Below are 21,999 nucleotides of genomic sequence, written 5' to 3'. Positions count from 1 at the left end.
AACATGACTGCAACCTCATGAGAGGGCCCCACCAGAAACACCCAGTAAAGCTGCTTGGATTCTGGCCCCAAAAAACTGTGAGACAAACAATGTTTACTGTTTTAAGTCATTACGTTTTGGGTAATTTATTATGTAGCAATAGATAATCAGTGCAGCATGGGTCCACACACATAGCATAAGACGAAGCAAAGTTACCTCTTTTTCACTAAGTGAGACTTTGGGACCAGACCCAATATGGAACCTTTAATGGAGACTCCGTGACTCTCTTGCTTACACTTGGCAGCTATGAGACTTAGGGACGATGCTGAGAGAGACACTTCCTCTATGCATTTCCTTGAGGCCCAAACTCATAGTCTAGCCCTCTAATTATTGCCAGTCAAATGGCCAGGTAAGGCCATTCCAAGGAAAACCATGCCAAGTAAAAGCAAGGAAGAGGGAGGTGGAATCTGAATCTGATCAACAGGCCCATGGAGGTGGGAGGAGGGGACGAGGAAACAGCTTGTAAGAGGACACAGCCGCTCACCCTCTTCACAGAAGCAATCCCGGAAGAAAAGAGCAAATTTGCAGAAAAGGGAAAACTTTCCATTCTGACCTGAAATCCAAACCTCTTTCCTTGTCCCTCAAAATTCTCCACCTCCAAGTGCTCAGAGTTATTAAATATCTGTAATCAGATCCATTCATATTAGATTCCTCTGACCTGGGATGCAGTGGGGTTAATGCAAAGGAGCTTTATGCCTTCCCTGGAGGCCAAATGGCATTATCTCCTGGCCTCCTAGGGCTATTGTTCTCTGCTTTTTACTAATAAAGGCTGGGGTCTGATTAATTCTATGACAGAATAACAGTTTCTAATAATAGCCTATCTTCTCAAGTTCATTTTCACTTAATAACATCATACTCTAGTACATAGAGTCACTCAAACGAATAATCTACCGAGTGTTTTCACACTTACACCTTGCTAAAGTGGCTTTAATGGGCAGGGTATTTAGCACAATAATTGTTTGCATACAGCAACAAAAAATTGCATGAATTCGTTAATGTTTGTCATTTTTTTTCTAAATTAAAACTGTCCCCTTTTATTGAATTCTCTAATTACTTTCATCTTGACAGATAGCTCATATTATGCTTTTGAATTATCAGCAAATTGATGAATTTGTGTAGCTTAAATGAAAGAAGTATTTCACCAGCAACAGCTATTTGACTATTGCCCAGCAGTCAGTTTCATTCCTTGTTTAAAAGACTAACTTGCATGTTGGGCCCTTTTTTACGTGGATGGATGGATGGATAGATAGAACAGGAGATAGATGGGTAGACAGACAGACAGACAGGGAGAGAGAGAAAAAGAGAAAGGGAGAGAGAGCCACCCGGGTATACAGAAATGGAAGGCAAGACTGAACCACACAGGAGACAACAAGTCATTACCACTTGATAGAAAGCACAACACACTGGAATCTGAGTCCTGGTTCTGTGCTCTGCTCCGGCACTTACAACTTTTTTGCCCAAAGCAAGTAACTGCAACCATTCTCAGGTCCATTTCCTTGTCTGTGGTAGGGGATACCACTGCCCCCTGTCCTGCCTGTGGTGTTGAAATATTTGAGTAGGTGACAGTGCTCTAGAATGACAATCAACAGTGTAAGAGATCATAAAGATGGCGAGAAAACCCCTCATGTGGCTGCCACCTTAATTCCTACCCCTCTATTTCCAAAACTGCTTATGCTGTTCTGATGGGCACAGCGTAGGATTCTTGTAAGGATTCCAGTGTTTGGTTCCTTTGAAACACCGCCTCTCAGGGACTATGGCCAAGTACCTAGAGGAGCAGCCAGGGAGTATCTGTATCAGCACCTTATCACACTCCAAACACTTTGTTCTTGCCTACCCCAAACCTTCACTTCCAGAATGGACCCAAACTCCTGCTAAAATAAAAATTAGCATAAAAGTGACTTTAATATCACTGAGCACACAATAACCAAGACCCAAACTGTGATTAGATGTTCTGCTCTGCTTGGCCCTAAACTAAAACCACCAAAAAAACAAAACTGTTCCCTCTCTTCCCTCCTTGCTTCTGGCGGGTTGGAGTGACCTTTGATGACCTGTGCCCTCCCTCTAGGACTAAGAATTTTAATCATGGCATCCCGAAGCCTCACTCAAAGCCATCGAGTTCTCCTCATTTTACAAAGCCCACCTTGAGCTGTCGAGACAAGCACACAGTTATACGGCCCCTGGGATGCCCCCACTCCCACCTCCCCAAACATAGGATTGTGCAAAAGAGCATGTTTTTTGCCCATCTTTTCCCCTCATATCCTCTGTTAACCTGTGACACAGTATTTTGGTCAAAGCGTCAATGAATGAATCACAAATGGTGAGAGAGAGTTTCCACTTCACAAATAGTTTTCAGTGTGGGTGGTACCTTACCTTAGTAGATTTGTCAACTGCTTTTTCAAGCTCGGGAATCATGGAAACCTTTGCAGCACTGCACAGAGCTCAAGAAAAATTAGCCGAGAAACCATTAATGTGATATAAAAATGCACATGTGCCCTGGGCCAACGGAGGCGAAGGCAGACGTGTAATGCTAATAAGATGATTCACAGGCACTTCCGGGTCCTCTAAGGATGCCCAGGACCCAGAAATAGTTGTATCATCTTTGCAGCCGTTTGTATCAACAAAATACATTTTTCATTGGCCATGAAACAACAACAAAAATGCTCAGAGATAATCTCCAACATCTATTAATCCAGTCTGAATTTTAGTGGAGCCAGGGAAGAATTCTACGGAAACGTGGGTTTTTATCACCTCTAGGCAACTGAATGAACACGCTCATCACTTTAAGACTCTTTTCCACAAGCCCACAAGTGCCATCCTCTCTGCCAGGAAAACCTAAGCATCCATGCTTACTCGTCCCCTCTGGATCTTCACTCTTATGCCTCCCTCAATGGCCACCAGAAAAGACATTTATTGGAAGCCACATCAAAACCAGATGGCTCGTCATGGATTTGGGGAGCCTGGCTTCAGCCCATTGTTGCCGTGACTTTCATGACTTTTTATCAGCGTTGCCACCACTGCCACCCCAGATGATTAATGAAGAGAAACCAGATCTATTACTATCACACCAAATGGTGGATCCAAATAATTCTGAGAGTCCTAGATGGGTGAGTATGTCATAGTTTAGAATCAGGATAGGAGTGGGGTTTTGCTTATTTTCTTATTCTAAGGAAAAGCAAGCTCACAGTTGCTGGCCTCCAGCCCAGATTCATGGTCAAAAACCTAGGCTTTGTGGCCTTAAGCTTTCTCCACCTCCACTCCTCCCTTCCAAACTACATGATGCAGACTCTGCTGATGTCCATGGAAGATGCTGTGATGTACAGCCCAGATCTCCCTTCAGGAATGAAGGGCTCATTTTCCTGGCTGTTCAGTGGGCAGCTGGCCAACAGCGCTTAGCTCTGAGCCCTCTCGGGGAGTTGCCTTGGCTGAAGGGACCCACCTTGCCCAGGGCAGCCCTCATCCAATGACTGGTCCACAAGGGGATATAAAGACCCTTCCCCTTTGCCCCAACTCAGGACAACTCTGAAGAGCCATCCTTCCTTCAAAGCTCCCTGAGGGGTCAGCTGCACCTTCCTTAGAACTGCATCACAGCCAAACAAACTTCTCCCTCTGCCCACGCCTGCTTTCTTCCATCCCCTGCAGGTGTTGATCCCAAGAAAACTTCCTATAATATTTCTTGCATACTAATCTCTTATCCCAGAGTCTACTTCCTGGAATCCAACCTGTGGCTATCCCCATGTCCCTTGGCCCACCTCTGTTTTGACTTAAGCTGAGGCTGAGAATCGGGTGACTGACAGCGTCCAACCTCGAGCACCTGCATTTCTTGGCATCTCTGCCTGGGGCTTTCTTAGCAAAGTGGTACAACTGGGGAGTGTGGAAGTTAACACCCCTGGAAGGACCCAGGATAGACGCCCACCTTCCCATATTTGGGTGGCACAGTTCTGAGGCATATTCCACAGTTTCTCCAGAGTCCCTGGGATCTGAGTCTCCACTGTGCCCCCAGCCACCTCACCTGTGGACACATTGTTGGCTTTCTCCTTCTTTGTCTCACTGCTTCACTCCCTGCTTCTCTTCCCGGGATCACCTGCCAATAAGCCACTAGCACCCAGGTTCCTGCCTCAGAGTCCACCTCTGGGTGAGATGTGCTTATTTCTTTCCCTTTCTAAGCTGGAAACTCATCTTCCTGGGGGCAGAACCAAGGGGGCACTTGCAGGAAGGGGGCCATGAGTCACGATGAGTGTGAGTGTCAGGACAACCGTGGAAGATGCTAAGGACACAGGCTAGATCCTCCACAATGCCTGGCTAGTGTCGACGTATTTTATGATAAAATTTATTAAGAGAAGGTAGGCTTAGATGTTACCCTTCCCCCATCTTCCTGTGTGGGAACTCCCCAGGTGCTCCAGAGACTGGATGACAACAACGACTGTCGCTTACCAAGCCCTGTGCCGATTCAGGGAGGAGCATTGGGCAGGATCTCACTCATCCTTCGAGATCGATAAAATCATTGACTCAGGTATGAGAATGGTGAATGATTTCTATGGTCTCACCATTAATCAGCTAAGAGCCAGGATTCAAATCCAGAGCAGATCACTTCAAACTGCTAATTCCTAATCGGGGTGTAAGAGGTCACTGAAATATGCATGTGCCCAGGCAGGCGAATGCTGGGCAGCTTGGGGTCAGTGATTTGAAGAGGAGAAATGAAATGGTCTTTGTGTATTTCAGGAATACCTACAAGAGCATGTAGGAAAAGTGCTAACAGGGTCCCGAAAGCTCTAAAAGCAAAAATATACTGAGGAGGGTAGAGAATGAGAAAAGAGATAAAATAACCACATCATCTTCCAGGTCAGCAGGGAACCCTTGAGAAATGAGCTTGGTGACAGTCCGAGCAGGCTGAATATGATCTGTCCTGAGGAGGGCCTCTGGTTTCGATAGTGTGCCCCCAGATGTCACTTTTCAACCAATATTTATTGAGCGCTCTTGAACTGGAGACGTGGAAATAAGCAGAAAACCCCCAGAAAGCGAATCTACTAGTCAGGGGAAACTGACGAGAAATAAATAAATTGATATATTATAGATGTCCGAGAGTAATAAGAGCTATGAACAAATTAAAGTCGGGCTGTGTTCACAGTTGATAATGGCAGGTGCAATCTTAGATGAGGCAGCAGAGAGGCCTCTGGGGAAGGTCACATTGAGGGAGATAGACGAACAGGAGGCAAAGCGTCCAGGGGAGGGAGCAGCAGGTACCAAGGCCCTGTGCAGGGCTGGGGAGCAGCCAGCAGGCCAGCGTTGGGGTGCAGAGGAAGCAAGGGAGACGTCAGTGAGAGAGGAGGCAAACCGAACGGAGACATTTTCTTGTGGCCAATAACATCCAGGCCTGGGAAAGTTTAACGCTCTCCCCCAAGTTCCTGTGGGCCTAACACTCCCCACGTCCTGCTGCTCCAGCCCCTTCATCCTCCTTTACTGTGTTGGGTTCACCTGGTGACAACCAAGAGTTAACCTATCACAGCTTTTTTTTTTTTTTTTTTTTTTTTTTTGCGGTATGTGGGCCTCTCACTGTTGTGGCGTCTCCCGTTGCGGAGCACAGGCTCCGGACGCGCAGGCTCAGCGGCCATGGCTCACGGGCCTAGCCGCTCCGCGGCATGTGGGATCTTCCCGGACCGGGGCACGAACCCGTGTCCCCTGCATCGGCAGGCGGACCCTCAACCACTGAGCCACAAGGGAAACCCTATCACAGTTGTTTTATAAGAAACTAACCACAACAAGCAGTTTCTGGCTGTTCCATGTATTAAGATCCAGGGTATGCGAGGGAAGGCTCGCTTAACCCAGCCCAGTCCATCGGTCCTCTCTCTCCCCCTATTTCTGCTCCAAGTGGAAATCTTAAAAGCATTTCTTCACCAAGGTAGATCTTCCCTAAGAGGAATCCTCCAACAGCCACTGAGAGAATAAAATGTTCTCGATCTCGTTAAAACCCCGCCCCCCCGCCCGGGCAGGTGTGTGGTAACAGCGCTGGAACCCAGGGGCTGGGCAGCAGGACGGAAGTGGCATCGGTGTGCAACCGACAGAGTCGGCTTGCACGCAGAGCCGCGTGGCCTGTGCATTTTTCGTCTAGAGAAAAATTAGGTCAGCTATAAATGGAGAGGACATGAGCACCGTGAAGCCTGCAGATCTCTGCTGGGTTTCCTAGGGGATGATCTACGGTACGGAGCTGTGGAGGTGTGCTTGGAATACGGGGCTCAAGTCGGGCATTTAACAGAAAGCTCAGCTTGCTTTCTGATAAATACACACACTGCTTTAATGTTAAGCCTGGGGAAGGTGTGTATTTAGTGGAGTGTTTTATTTTTCTTTCGTGATAATCTAGATTAGGTAGTAAGATGAAAGATGGATTTCAGAAAATAGATAGTCCGCGCATAAACATAAATAGTCCCCAGCCTATGATATCTTTGTGACACAACTCTTTTTCCCTCCCTCTCCACCCCTTCACCCTTCCACCTTGGGGGAGCAGATATAATTACAGTTGCTGCCATTTATTGCACTCCTAATATATGTGCAGGCATTATCTTTAATTCTTCTAAAACAAGATAGTTAATACTACTGTTTTACAGATGCAGAAACCAAGGCTCACGGGGGGTTGCTCCAGGCCACATGACTAAAACAGAGAAGTGCCTAAGTCCTTCTGAACTGATTTCCCGTAGCCTCCAAAAAAAAAAGTCTTTGGCTTTTTCTTGATTCTGAGAGGAACCAATCTCTCTGTTCTCTGAGAGTGGCTTTTGCAGGATCAATCCTGGGACAAGCCCTCGATTGAGCTTATTCCTTGGCAAAGCCAAGGTGGTTCAGGTCACCAACGGGTACTGAACATTTGCCATGGGAGGCTCAGAACAGAAAGAGCAGAGGGTGCAGGGCAAACGGGAGCATGGAGGTGTCCAAAAAACAAGGGATTGAGTCCCTCCTTCCCAAATTTCTAACGAAATTTTAAACATGCCTACTTGGTGACTTTACCAAGCTGTCAGAAGAATCCAGGAGCAGGAAAGATGCATGTCTCTCCCTGTATACCTCCTTACTCCTCTCTTTCCCATCTTCATGGCTTACCCTGTGGTTGGTTGAATATTATTCTGTCCCATATCTTCCTCGTTTTGCTGTCAGGAGGATCCAATACGATAAGGTGTATGCCAGTACTTTGTAAACTCTACTAAATTACTAGAAAAGTACCGTTCTCGGTGTGGTATTAAGCCTGGTGGAGGCCATCCACGTGCTTGTTTCAGTGTCCTCACAGGGTGTTGCACCTCAGTTACAGCCATTATCCTCACCAGCACCAGCAGCAAGAAATATTCATCGACCTCTTCTGTTATGCCAACCTCTACGTTGAGCACAAATGTAATTCTATCTAACCTTTCAAAACACTCTGCAAGGGAGGTATTATCACCTCCATTTTACAGAAGAGGATGTTAGGAATTTCGTCCCTAAATAAGATGCTTTGGGTGAATTAGGTATATTGCTTTCTGGAACCATGTATTTGAACATTGCATGAAGTAACTTTCTTGGTTAAACTATATACTTCAAGGAGTTAGAAGAAAAACAGTAAGGACAGGTGCTCTTAGGGAAAACAAGTGTTTAACAGGGACCCCTTAACTCAGTCCACAAACCCGTAAGTCACAGAAATATCCTACAAGCATCTCATGTCCCTTCATCACCATGAGCATAGACAATTCCAAGACAAGCTGCTCTGGGAAGGTCATTTGCAGCCAAGTCAGCCTTTGAGAGAAGGAGACAAGCTGTGACTTATGAATGCATCAGACCCAGGCTGGGGATGACATGTCACCCCTGTTGTGTCAGATTCTACTTGGTCCCTCCCTGGGGCCTCATTTGCCTCTACTCTTTCCCTGCTTTCTACCCCTACTTCCTTCTGTGTCCTCCACAAATCTCATTACCAATCAACCCAATATTGGAACTTTGTGTTTAGAAAAGGCAGTAACAATGATGGTCCTGTTTAGTCACGGAGCCAGGTACTGTTCTAAGCGATTTACATGTACCTCGTTGTCAGATCCTCACGGGCACCTGTGAAGCACTCTTAGTCCCCATTTTACAGATGAGTGAACTAAGGCACACAGAAGAGAAGAGACTTTCTTAAACTCATCCTGACTTTAAAAGGCAGAGCTGGAGTGGGGACCCAAGCAGTCCAATGTTGCTGCTTTAGAGACTGTTTCAGTCATTTTAAAAGATCATTTTATTCTGGAAAGTCCCAAGTATCCAGGAAGATGATAACTGAAAATGTGGTAATCGGTGAATATGTCTCCGGAAAGCCATTGTTCAGCCTAGAACTAGATTACAAAGGAAAAGAGTGGCAGGGCCTCACTCATAACAAGAGTGGTTTTAAAAAGACAGATGAAAATAAGAATGAGGGATGGAGCCCAAAGCAAGAGCCCCAACCTGGAAACCCAGATACCTTTCAGAAGTCCAGTGAGAGCTACTATGCACAGAGTGAGCATCTGGTATGGAAACTGAGCCAGGGCTTTAGAGCATCACCTCGTTGGGTGTTCCCAGCCCCCCGAGAGGGAAGTCGTTTGCCAAAGGTCTTTGAGCCAGTGAGAGGGCGAGTTGGGGTCTGAATGCCTTTCTGTGGGAGGCCAGAGCTGGAGCTCTGAACCACTTGCTATGCTTTTCAGAAGGTTGAGATAGAAAGTCAGTTGCAGCTGGCTAGGTGCTGTGCTGATGAAGCCAAGTGTCGTGCTGATGGAGCTAAAGATACAGGCACTGTTCCCGAGGTGGGCAGCTTCATCAACAGGGTAGAAATAAGTGGGGCGTTCACTTGACCAGCTCGGTAAGGACCAATGAAAACTGATGTCCATCCAAGAAAGACCACTCCAGGAGGTCCTACCAAGACCAAATAAAGACACTTCTCAGCTTATATTAGAGGTAGTTCCCTATTACATATTAATTATAATGTACTCTCTGGTCTTAGTAAATCAGAGTGGGAAGATAAATGTTATGCCTACAAATCTAATTTAAAATAAAAATGTTCTCTGTAACTCATCTTTGATTCTTATGAGCCAGTTTATTGTCATATAAATGGGTGAGAGTTGATCATATTCTGAGAAATATTGCTTTAAATATTTTAACTAAAGTCCTCTCTAATGGTTTATTCAACCGCTAACCATTTATTAAGAAACTACAACTCAGTTGTAAATGTCATCAGTAAGCATAAAATTGTTAAACACCAAAATAAACTCTGGTAGGAGCAGCAAAGGACAGTCCTGAATCTAGTTGCTGTGCTATTCTCTAGTCCTGAATCTAGTGGCACTGACAGTCCTGCCTGGGAAGCCACCACAGAGTAAGGGCCCACCAGGGAGCAGTGTCTGGGAAATACTCTTCCAGATCAGAACTTTTATCTTTCCACCAAAATCTGGTAGAACTAGAAATTTCCCCCGACACTGCCAGCACCAACAGTGAGAAGGATAGTCTATCTGCTTGTTTTTAAACAGCTAGTAGATTTCTAGGATGAGAACATCACCTCTCCAGCAATTGCACAGACTTGTCAAGAGCAAACAGGAACACCAACAACTAGAGTGTTAGAAATGCAGTAGATAATAAAGACTCTGTGACATTAAGTGGGAACTCAAGCCCTTGCAGGGAGGAAACCCAATGCACAGGATCTAGATGTCTAGAGTCCCATTCTGAGGGCCTCTGAGCTGAGCGAGGAAGTGGCAGCAGCAGAATCTATGCAACATTTCCAGTGCTCCAACGTGCTGGCGACAAGGTGTGCTGCTTGTCAACCTTGGAAGCACAGCGAAATTAGTTTTCTTTTTGTTGTTTGGTCGTTGGCTATACCTGTGTTGAACAAAAGGAACCTCCTGGGGCTTCCCTGGTGGCACAGTGGTTGAGAGTCCACCTGCCGATGAGCCATGGCCGCTGAGCCTGCGCATCTGGAGCCTATGCTCCACAACAGTAGGCAAAACTAATAATAATAATAAATTAAAACATAAAAGGAACCTCCTGTAGATTCAGTTTGTCTCAACTAATTCTTTTGTCAATTCTACAGATCTCCAGTTTAGAAACCGCTCCGGCATCTTTAAAGAATCTTTCCAAAATGGGGTCGACCCACATGACAATGACTGTCAAGATCCTGGGGACGCGAGTGAGCCCACACTCTAAGTCAGCAGCCACCCTTCCATTATAATGTTTCAGACAAGAAGTGAGATGATGAGAGATACTTGGGATTCAAGGTCTCGAGGTCAAACATATTAAATGAACTGTTAGGTGACTGCACCCTTGAGAGAACAGTGAGGAAAGAGCATGTTCTTTACCCCTGGGGAATTTCTTAGTGTCGTGAAAGGTGAGGAACTGCACTGGAGGACATGGGTTGATTAAAAATATCAATGCAGTGAAACTTTGGAATCTGGAAATCCTAGACTCAAACCAAGCTCTGCCACCTATTAGCTGTGGTCCTTTGTGCAGTTTCGTTATCTGGGCTTTATTTTGAGCCACAGGGTCATAACAGTGAAGCACCTGCCAGGAGTTGCTACACTGCTCTTCTATCTATTTGCCACTTTGTTTATGTTGACTGCCTGTCTCCTTCCCTTGCTCATCAAATATGTACTAATTATATACTCTGTTTCATCTCCCCTCATTGTTACTTATATATGCTTTTACTATTTCTTTATAAGTAATAAAAATTAACACCTGATTACAAATGGATAAACATTATATGAGGTACTTAGAGTAATCAAATTCATAGAGCCAGAATGTATTTAAAATAGTGGTTGCTGGGCTTCCCTCGTGGCGTAGTGGTTGAGAGTCCACCTGCCAATTCAGGGGATGCAGGTTCGAGCCCCGGTCCGGGAAGATCCCACATGCCGCGAAGCCGCTGGGGCCGTGTGCCACAGCTGCTGGGCTTGTGCTCTAGAGCTCGTGCTCTGCAACCCCCCGCTCACAGCAACTGGAGAGGGCCCAAGCGCAGCCAAAATTAAATACATAAAATAAATAAATGTATTAAAAAAAAAAGTAAAATAAAATAGTGGTTGCCAGGGGTTCCGGGGCAGGGGGTGGTAGGGAAATGGGGAGTTAGTGTTTAATGGGTATAGGATTTCAGTTTTGCAAGATGAAAAAAGTTCTGGTGATGGATGGTGGTGATGGTTTCAAAATGATGGGAACGTACTTAGTGCCACTGAACTGTATACTGGTTAAAAATGGTAAATTTTGTGTTATGTATATTTTATCATAAATTAAAAAATAGAAACAGAAAATAAACACCTGACTCACTTTCGCGACACTTACCTACAAGATCCACCAGAATAGAAATATTTGTCACATCCAGACCCACCTCAACACTGTCTTTTGGGAAGAACTGAGGTGGGAAAATACACACGCTCCCCGCTCCTCCCCCACCCACCCCCACCCCGACAAAGAGGATATACACAGTACCCAGCAGAGGCCAGAAGAGAGTCAAGGAGGCATTTCGCCTGGAATTTTGGTTTTGTGATCATTCTTTCTTTTCTAATTTGCTGTCTTAATTAAATGTTATTGCCTTTAAAAGTGAAAGTCTTTCAAAGACAACCACATTAGAGGACAGAGGATAAACAACTCTTCCACTGAGTTAAATGATCACATCATTTAAACTATCACATGGAAATAACTGCTCTGTGCTGGGTTTTCTGGTAGTACCAAGTTCCAACTTAACTAGTCATTTTTGTTTTGTGTGTATATCCTGTACCTGGATTATTTTACAAAGTACTCTATGAATAACTGTGTTTCCAGAAAGGACAGTAAGAACTGCACTAAGTCTCAGTGGAAACACTATTGTAAAATTAATGGGATTCAGGGATTTAGGTGTTTTCTTTCCTCCCAGCTGAGCTACACTGCCAACCAAATACCGTAAAGGTGCTGCCATTCACATTCACTTTAACTGAGATAATAGCTTTCTCCTTCCCTCGATTTTCTCCCTACCCTGATTTGCTACAACATAGTTACAGTTATCCTTGATGGGCAGTAATTACTTTGGGGAGATTTCTTTCTGGCTTAAAAGGATATTGCCGTTTTATTATGTTAAAACACCAAGGGGATAATTTTCAAGGAAGAGAGCAGTGTTTTTACGACAGGGATTTTCTCACTTGTCTCTTAAAGGAAGCCGCATTTAAGGTTGAGGATTGTTTTTTGGCGTCTGGTTTCAAACAGCCTGGGAGTCGCAGGGCTGGCCTGTTTAATGACGATGAGCATTAGCTCTCGCCTTCTCCCGTGGCAGCTGCTAGGCATCGTGTTAAAACGTGGCAGCAGCAGTAACTGCCCAGGCAATAATGGTTCTTCCTTTTCTTCAGGTAATTTGGATGCACATAGCTCTCTCTTTCCTGTATTGAATATGATTCAAGTCCCAAATATCCGTTATTATTTCACCTGCCTTACAACGGGAATTGTAAGCGCTCTGATAAATGATTTGAAAGACTGTCTAATTTCTGTAAATACCTCTGCCAGCTGTTAACTTGCAATTTTATAACGTCTAAAACATTCTGAAATTCCTCTGTGCATACCCCGAGTGAGCTGACAGCCACGTGTCCCCTGCATCAATTATGCCAAAAAAAAAAAAAATTAGAGAGAAAAGAAAACTATTTTTCTCTTTCTCTGGCAGTGGAAGAATACTGCTCACAAAATTCCGCTTGTGTGAACAATGAGCCTTTTTCTATAGAATAGAAATGATGGGGGAGTCCATCCCTACGCGTGCTAGGATGGGCTTAAGTAATTTAATTTCTGTCTTCAGAACATTCCCTTCTCCTTTCTCGGAGTCAAGCTGAAGGGAGAGTGGGAGGGCACAGAGATGGGAAGCTAGGAGATCAAAAAAGAACTAGACAACTGAACAGCCTTGAGTTCTTTCAGAGGCTGAAAACCCTCTGCGTTGAGCTACCTTGTGTTGTGTGCTATGTGAATATTTGTGGCAACGTAAAGATGGGTCGATGTCATCTCTAAGCTCATTTGCCCTTCAGTACATGGTAATCGCTTGGTTTACAATAAGCTTCAGGAAAACCCACTTTCATGTGGAGTTGACCACATGAAATCTCTGTAAGAGTTATTTTCATAACCTTAAATCCCGAATTTCCATGAGGAGAATCTAAACAAATTGTACAGACTAAATAAACATCATTGTGGTGAAGGAAAGGCTCCAATATGGAAATCATGGTGACACATGCGTTGGCAGGAGACGCATGCTACAGTAAAGTAAAATGTAAACAGCTTTCCTTGATAAAGAATCCCATATGGAAAATGTAATCTGGCTGTAGAATGCAGACCACATTAAAACACCATGTCTCTGCACTGAGTGGTAAAGCTAAAGAAGACAGTGTTCATGCTTGTGTTCATCCAGGCTGCACCAGGAGGGTGAACTTGTCTGTTGAACTCCATTGTGGAAGGTGGGTGCCCAGCTCCCCAGGGCACACTCCACTACAGCTCAGGCTCACAGAAGGGTTTGTTTCCTTGGGTCACAACTAAATTCATCACAATAGAGACTTCGTCCTTCTGACAAGGGCTGTGGAAAAGGATCTGAATCCATATTTAGTGTGCCCTATATGCCAGACGCTATAAAATTTAAATAAAAATTTAAAATAAAAGTACAGAAAACAATTTAACAAGCACTGTCTCCAGATTAACAAATGCCAATATTGTATTCTCCTTGTGCGTTTGTATAAAAGATGCCAAATATTCCAGCTAAAACAGAAGCTCCCTTTGCTCCCCTCCTGAGTCCTTTTCCTCTCCCTCCCTCCTTCCCTGAAAAGGTGCCGCCCTGAATTTGGTGAGCATCATCCTCCTGTGGATATGTTAACCACGTTACCTCATTTATTCCTTCTAGCAACTCTCTGAAAAGGGTATTATCCCCATGTTACAGATGAGGAAACTGAGACTCAAGGAGATCAGTATTTGCCTAGGGCCACACAGCAAGTTGGTAAAAGAGTTGAGGTTCAAAGTCAGTTTGATCTTATTCGAAACCTGTGCCCTTTTTACTGCAGCCTACATCCAGAAGAGCTGGTCCTATTCCTCACGGCACCTGAGGACCACATGGATCCTTCCCAGCTGAATTATTTCACCTCTCCAGATCTTGATACATGAGCTTTACTTTACGATTCCTTAATGGAACTATTTTCAAAGTTTTGCTTCTTGGGTTTGTAAAGCCCAAACACAAACCCAACTGGGGAGGGGTAAAATGGGAGAATTACACTATCTTATTATATGCATGTGGACCTCCTATCTAATATTAAATACACCGCTGGTGCATGGTTGCCTCCCTGAGGGCTAACTGTGCATCCCATATTTCATTGGTTCCATGCCATTAGGGAGCTAACATCTACATTAAAGATTTGGGAAAACGGAATGGGCTAAAATATGAAACAACTTGTCCCACTTACTGGCACCGGGTAGTGCTCAATGAATTGTATTTAAAGGAATGATTACATATACCTAAAAGGGTACAGATCTACTGCAAATCCTAGAAAAATGTCAAGACTGGATTTAAATAGATAAAAAGATAAGAATCCGATTTATGTTGTGTGCTTTTTACTACAGTAAAAAAAAAAAAAAAAGAACAATCTGATTTGAGCTAATGGTGTAGGGGTGGAAGTATTTTCCTCTACCCTCTTAGGTTTTGTACTGGGGGTCTGCAAATTAAACAAACTTATAGCTTAACAAGGAATGCACCAAAAAGTGGCTCTCTAAGCAGCTAAAAATGGGAGTTTATATACCTAACTTAATGGCAGGGGAAGAGGGGAAGGAAAGAAGAATATTCTATGAAATGAACGAATGGTTTTCTAGGGGAACAAATGGGAGATAAGAAAGTTTGTGATAATGTCTGCTTAGGCAAATGGGAGTGGTCTTTTCAGATTTTTTCTTCATGGCCATAAAGCTCCCGGGGTAGGGGATTCTTGGCAGCCTCACTCCCAGAAGTTTCTGCTTTTCGTGGTAAAGGAAGGCTTCTTTCTGCATCTGTTAGATCTAAAATGTCTTTACTAAAATAATCATCATATCAATTGTGGGCATCTGAGTGGGTCTCCACATTGGCATTAAAACCCTTCCCCACCCCTATATATTAAATAAACGTGCTATAATGTTGTTAGGCAGATTTTATAAAGTTTTAAAATAAAGTGATATCTTCTAAGCTGTTACTGTGTAAACGAAGACAAAGGAAGCCTTTCCAATCCAGGAGAAAAAAGTCCTAGCAGAGTGTAGATTCAGAGACCATTGCAATGGTGAAAAGAGCCCTGGATTAGTAAGCCAAGACCTTTGTCACAGGAACAGTGTTTACCTCCTGTGTTCCACCGCCCAAGGGTCTGGGACCTGCTGGTCCTCAGTTTTTTTACCTATAAAATGAGGATGATAATAATGTCTAAGTTACAGGTTTCTTTGAATAAGATCTATGTAGGCTGAAAAATCATTTGGCTTATAAAGGCTCATTTATGTTAGATTAAAACACTTTAAAACAGTATGATCCTATAAATAAGATGTCATTTTATTCATTTAAATCAACAGAGATGGGACGGTGATTAAACTTGAAAACTTAACTTAAAAAAATACATATATATATATAAATATTCACCTCCAGGGAATGCCAAGCTGACATTCACCCTTAGGCGCTCTGGTGGCTATAGTTTAGCACAATGACAGTCAATGCTGTTGTTTTGGAGACAAAACTTTTTAAAAAACTGGAGTCAAGTAAAGCCAGAGACCTTACTGAAATAAAGCAATAGCTACTTAAGGACGTCCTTGAGCACGGTGACCTTGTAGAATGCAATTGTTCTTACAGAACGTTGTGTCCTCAATACTTTAGCCTTTTTATTTTCCTGGCTCAAGCCAGAAATGCCAACCTCTCCATCCATCCTAGAATCTCTGGCATGTTTATGGATGGAAAATGGCTGACCATAGGTTCATTTTTGGTTAGGTGATCTTCAGTTAGAACTGAAATTCATCTGCTATTTTAAGCAAGATTTTATAAGCTAGCCACCTACCCTCCCCACCCCAAACACACAAGCACACTACCTTTCATAAAGAGTCCTCCCCAACCTCACAGGTTTATCTGGAAAAAAGTGAAGCAATCGTCAGCGTAGCTATTAACACTAACTTCAGAATTGCAAGGTCCAAGTGGATATAAACATCAGTATAAAGTATTCTATGTGCAGTGATTTTTTAAAAATAATATGCTTCTAAAAATTAAGCTTTTCATGTGGAAATTGTCAAATAAATAGCTGTGCTCATTTCTAAAGGGATAAATAGCTCCAGGGTTTCATTATGTGCTCCAAATTTTCAAAAGAATTGATTAAAACTCACATCTGGCTAGCAGTCCCTGAGAAACACTCCTATTTTCCACTAAAATACCTACAAAGTTGCTTTTTGTTTGTTTTTAAATGTCAGTCATAAAAAAAAAAAAAAAGAACCACTGTGTTCAAACTCCTTTCATGGTCTGGCCTTTCCCTACTTGCACTTTCATCTTAACCTTTTCCTTCTTAATGAAACAAACTTCCCACCTATTATACCAGGTGATCTTCTATGCCTCAGGCTCACGTGCCCCACCTGACTCCAGTTCTTTGAATTACTGTTTATTCTTCAATACTCAGCTCAAACACTGTCTCCTCCAAGACCCATTGTCCATTGAATGACTTAAAAACCCACCCAGTCTTATGGAGTTCCAGAGCATTCTGTAGCAGTAGTTCAAAAACCTCTTCACATTACATTGAAGCTATCTCTTCCCCTGTCTATTTCTGCTCTGTTAACCTAAAACATTATAAAAGAGCCAGGTTTTTTTACCAGCAAAATAGGGTTTACTTGGGAGCAGCAAAGAATTGCAATCCTAGACACGCATTTACGGCGAACCACATGCATGTCAGGTTTAGCAAGGGAGAGGAGAAGGGGAAGTGGGAGAGGCTGTTATAAACAAAAAGTTCATTGGAGGGAACTGGGAGTTCAAAGTATAGTGGTTTTTTATTGGCTGAGCTGTTGCCAGGCAAGGAGAAAACCTTTCTTCTTCCTGCTGCCGATAGTAATGTCACTTTCTGCCAGAGATCTAAGAAGGTGTATCTCTCCTTATTGGGATCTGTACTGATACAAGTGGTAGGTGCATGAGAGCTCCCCCTTCTGGCCTCCCAACTCCATTTTCGTTAAATTTCCCTTTTAATTTTCACAGCTCCCACTCCGCCGAGGTCTTCAGGACATAGCTGATGTGCTGTTTAGCAATTCCTAACTCAAGGTTTCACCATGAAATGATTATTTCCATTTTATAATGGGTAGTTAAAATGTCATTATTCTCAAATTAACAGTAAACTATGTAGTTAATTACAGAGCACAGAGAACAATGGTTCAGTTGTTCCAAATTCATGTTTAACATATGCATGCACATCGTATGTGTGTATGTGCACAAAATACCTCTGAGTTAAAATAACCCATGAAACCAACATTTTCTAAAGCAAATTTCTAGAAACATTTGTTTCATGAGCTACTCAATGAAAAAAGGAAAAGTGAAATTAAATATTCTGAGATACCCTACACTAAGAACATCGTTGAACACAATGGTTCCAATAGTTATCTGACCATGACACCAGTTTTGTCAAGTACACTTCTGAACATTCAGAGGAAGTAGAGTCAGGTGGACATCCATTTTGAGAAATGCTGCATGACTTATTCTAACCAGCCAGTTGCTAATGTGGCAGACAGGTCAGACCTAGATGTCCCAGCACAGATGGAAGATTTTTGTTGGAGTGGACTAAGCTCTTACCATAGCACAACCAGAAGGAACAGACACATTCCAAGTGGTACTCTGTTGGAGGACTATCCATTTTATCTTTTCCAATACTAAAAATTCTGCTCTGCTTTCACAGGCAGTCCTTCTAATTCAATGAATAATGTTTTCTCCTTTTGGGGCATGTGTAAATGGATTGTTACCTATTTTGAAAAGTACCCATCTGTGATAACAGTCATGCTTATGGGTGGCAGTTAATTGAGACAATTTGGGAGATGATGATGACTCACAAACAGGAGGGAAGAAAGGGCAGAGAGGCGCCCCCTTTCTTTATAATATCATATTTATTTTTAATATCATATTTTCATATTTATTTTGTATTTGTGTATAGTATCATATTTGTAATATATTTTCCATTTAGGTGTTTTTTTAAATTAAAGCATAGTTTGGGGAGTAGGTACCAAAATGCACTCCTAATTGACAATTTTGGGTGGAATAAGGACAATTTAGCTTCTCCTACTTTATTCATGAAATCAGCACAGGAAATGCTACACTATCATTTGTTTGTGGCTTCATCTTCAGCACAAAATTAAGTTTTCTGCCTGGTGTCATTTGTCAAACAGTCTTTTAAAGCAGCAATTTCCCTGCATCCCTTACAAAGGCAGCCCATCTTTAAAACCACTGCATGCCTACGTCACGCAACAAACTGTCACTGAGGAGAAGGAACATGCTGAGAGTTATAACGCTGACCAACTGCAGAGCAGACAATCTCTCTGACCATCATCTTATCACAAATGCAGACTCAACTGTTAACTTTGGTAATAGTTCAGAAGGTTAACACTCTGCCCTATGTCCCACAAAGTAGGCATAACTACATTATACACAAAATCGTACATGTGTTGAACATACCAACTATACAGAGGAGCCCAGTGCGCCATAAAATATACATGTGTCATATACAAAATGATGAAATGCCAGTCTAAATATTAAAGAAATTTTACTCTAAACTGAATGTTCCAGCAATAATAAATAATTTACAATATTTGATTAAATATACATTTGCTAAATGCTTAGGATTTAAAGATGCTGTAAGGAAATTATAGGGAGTCCATATCTTTTTGAAATGTTGGACAGAAAAGTCCGGTTTTCAAATCCCTACCTAAAGTAGCATTCAAATCATTTTGCGTTTTCAGGAGAACCTGTAATGACCACCTTTCACGCTAGGTGGTGTACTCAAGAACAGAAAAAGCTATCAAATGGCTGAATACAGATTTAGTAAGGTCAAAAGAAACAGAATAATTTTAACCTTGGAAAGAGGTAACCATCTTATAAAGAATTCCAATGTGTTTGATAAAGAAAACAGAGACAGTCAGAGAGGTATGGAAAAGTGGTTCAAATAGTCTTGGGGATACCTCTCAACAGGGATTCTCCAAGAGTAAGCCAGCTACCACCAGGAGAGCTGGTTAAAACACACATTCCTAGGGCACACTGGCACACCCCCAAATTACTGCATCACACTGATGAGGATGAATTAGAGACCTGAATCTGTCTAGTAGTAAGAAACCCCAGTTGGTTGACAAGCTCTTGATGTTCAGAAACTTTGTTTTCAGCTTCCTATAGTTCAGAGGTCCCCAACCTTTTCGGCACCAGGGACCAGTTTCGTAGAAGACAATTTTTCCACGGCTGGGATGGGGGGAAATGGTTCATGCGAGCGATGGGTAGCGGCATTTCGCTCGCCCGCCACTCACCTCCTGCTGTGCGGCCCGTGGGGTGTGTGGGAGGTTGGGAGACCCCTGCTATAGCTTGTATCTTGAAGATCAGCCGTTGTAGGTTTCACTCTAAAATCTCCAGATGAACTTTTGGTAAGTTACTATCACTCCAAGAAAATTCAGACTGGCAGGTTCAACCCTGTATGTAATAAAATATTTGGAAAGCACTTTGAGCTTTGTAGAATGGGAAAAATGTGTTTTATGAAATGCAGTGAAAATGAATCTCTTCTGGGAGGAATGGGTGGTATTTATATTAGGTATTCAAAAGTCGAACCACATTGATCTGCCTTTCGAAGTAATTACATTGATCCCTGGAGTGTACAGAAATGTATTGCTTATTCCCCGTGGATATTTTCAAAACCTCTTTTAAAAAACCGAAGCAGTTTTCTTCCTCTAGTCTGAGTCACAAAGGAAAACATCTTCCTGAATTGCAGCTAATTATCGTGAGTAATGTGTGTGTGTGCACACGCGCGTGCGTGTGTGCTCTCTAGAACCTCCTGAAGTGAATTTTCTGGGTTTGATTTAATTTATTTATTTATTTTACATCTTTATTAGAGTATAATTGCTTTACAATGGTGTGTTAGTTTCTGCTCTATAACAAAGTGAATCAGTTATACATATACATATGTTCCCATATCTCTTCCCTCTTGCGTCTCCCTCCCTCCCACCCTCCGTATCCCACCACTGTAGGTGGTCACAAAGCACCGAGCTGATCTCCCTGTGCTATGCGGCTGCTTCCCACTAGCTATCTATTTTACGTTTGGTAGTGTTTATATGTCCATGCCACTCTCTCACTTTGTCCCAGCTTACCCTTCCCCCTCCCTATGTCCTCAAGTCCATTCTCTAGTAAGTCTGTGTCTTTATTCCTGTCTTACCCCTAGGTTCTTCATGACTTTTTTTTCCTTAAATTCCATATATATGTGTTAGCTGGTTTTATTTTAAATGAGAATTTTTTGGTATAGTCAAAAGTTTGCTCTTTTAAACTCACCTGTTTTAAAATATTTTAAAATGGATAATATACTAAGATAACCACTCCAACTTCAACTGAGTATACAGAATAAAATATAACCATTGCTTTAAGACTTAGCACAATCCGTGTGAAAATATATTCTGTACAGAGTTTGAAGTAGTGGCTTCTTCAGGACCCACTGAGGACTATTGGCCCCTACAGTACATGAACCCAGGCATCTTTGCTCTTTGAATATTTGTACCTACATTGTATGGTTTTCTTACTTTTTCCTTACTTTCAATTGTTATTTCAGGTCACTATCAATACACCAAAGCAGTAGGGAGGACTCTTTCTATTTCTAATCTGCGGAAGTCTTGGAAGTTGATAACCACATTTAGTTTGTTAGAAATGTGTATAGAACAAGGAGAGTAGGGGTCCCGTGGAGTTAAGGAATGCTGCATTAGTGAAGTGGCACATACTTTGCAATATCTACTCTGCCAATGCTTTCTAATTATTTTCTCATTCTTGATTGTTTTTCCAAAAGGTGAAACTGCAGGTAGTTGAATTGTGGGTAGTTGAACTATTAGTTCAAGCAAATCTTCCTAATCTACTTTACTTGTGATTGTAATCATAATATTTCTAGAAAAGATTTGTGGCCCCCTCCAATTATATGTCTTCTTAATAATAGTAGAACGTATTTTCTTTCTTAAATAAATCTAAATGTGCTTCAGAGTTTTCATTGATAAGAAAGCATATCTGTATTATTTTCTAGGCATATATGTATATGTACATACACACATATACATGCACATATGTGAGTGTGTATTTAATATGGGGCAGAGTGAAAAAGGAGCTCATTCTTCCACGTTGGGAAATGACTTCACATGCATCTGCTTTCTTTGAGTTACTTTTACTGCTTAATTATCTTTATCAAGGTCATGAAAAGGTAGAAATGCCAACAGAAGCAGGAATAAGGGTACTTTACAAAGGATCAGTACACCAGGACTGGAACTGTTTGTCTGCTCTCTCTGGGGCAGGATAGGGGAGTTGCTGAACAAAAGTAGCCATTTCCCAGAACAAACAATGGCATTCTCTGTGACCTGGAGCACAGCTGGCAGCCCTGGATGCCCAGACAGAACTCCCTCCCGTGCTGACTTTTCCTCCAGCCACGTCTACAGTGCCAGCAACTCAGACACGTTGAGCATCTTACTGTTTCTTTTTGATTTTAAAAAAACATTTCTTCTAATGGAAAAAAATTAGCATTTTCTTATTATTTTTCTTTTAACTAAAGAACAACTTTGGTAAATTTATAAATCTCTAAATACATGGAGTTTGTTTGTTGGGACTTTTCTCTGGAATTACTAAATACCCACGTGACCAGGTGCTCCAGGAGGGTGAAGACAGGATTTGCTTTGCTCAACATGGTCTGTCTACCATGGCCCAGTGCCTGGCACACAGTAGGCCCACACTAAACATTGTTCATCAACTGACTGATGATAGTTACAAACAGAAGCTCATCTGTGGGTGGAGATTAAGGTTAGCCATTACAG

General features: G+C 42.5%; 1 protein-coding gene and 1 long non-coding RNA gene across 6 annotated transcripts in view; one reads left to right on the top strand and one right to left on the bottom strand.

Moving 5' to 3' along the window:
* The window catches only part of GPR141 (G protein-coupled receptor 141), a 186,881-nt gene that overhangs the window by 124,950 nt on the left and 39,932 nt on the right, over positions 1-21,999 (bottom strand). The gene's annotated exons all lie outside the window — the stretch shown is intronic.
* LOC137229195 (uncharacterized) overlaps positions 1-21,999 on the top strand; it is a 176,189-nt gene that overhangs the window by 120,193 nt on the left and 33,997 nt on the right. The window lies entirely within an intron of this gene.

This window comes from Pseudorca crassidens, chromosome 8 (genome assembly GCF_039906515.1).
Source record: "Pseudorca crassidens isolate mPseCra1 chromosome 8, mPseCra1.hap1, whole genome shotgun sequence".
NCBI classification, from domain to species: domain Eukaryota; kingdom Metazoa; phylum Chordata; class Mammalia; order Artiodactyla; family Delphinidae; genus Pseudorca; species Pseudorca crassidens.
Note: the sequence above shows the minus strand (reverse complement) of the source record. Positions and strands in the feature narration are given on the sequence as shown.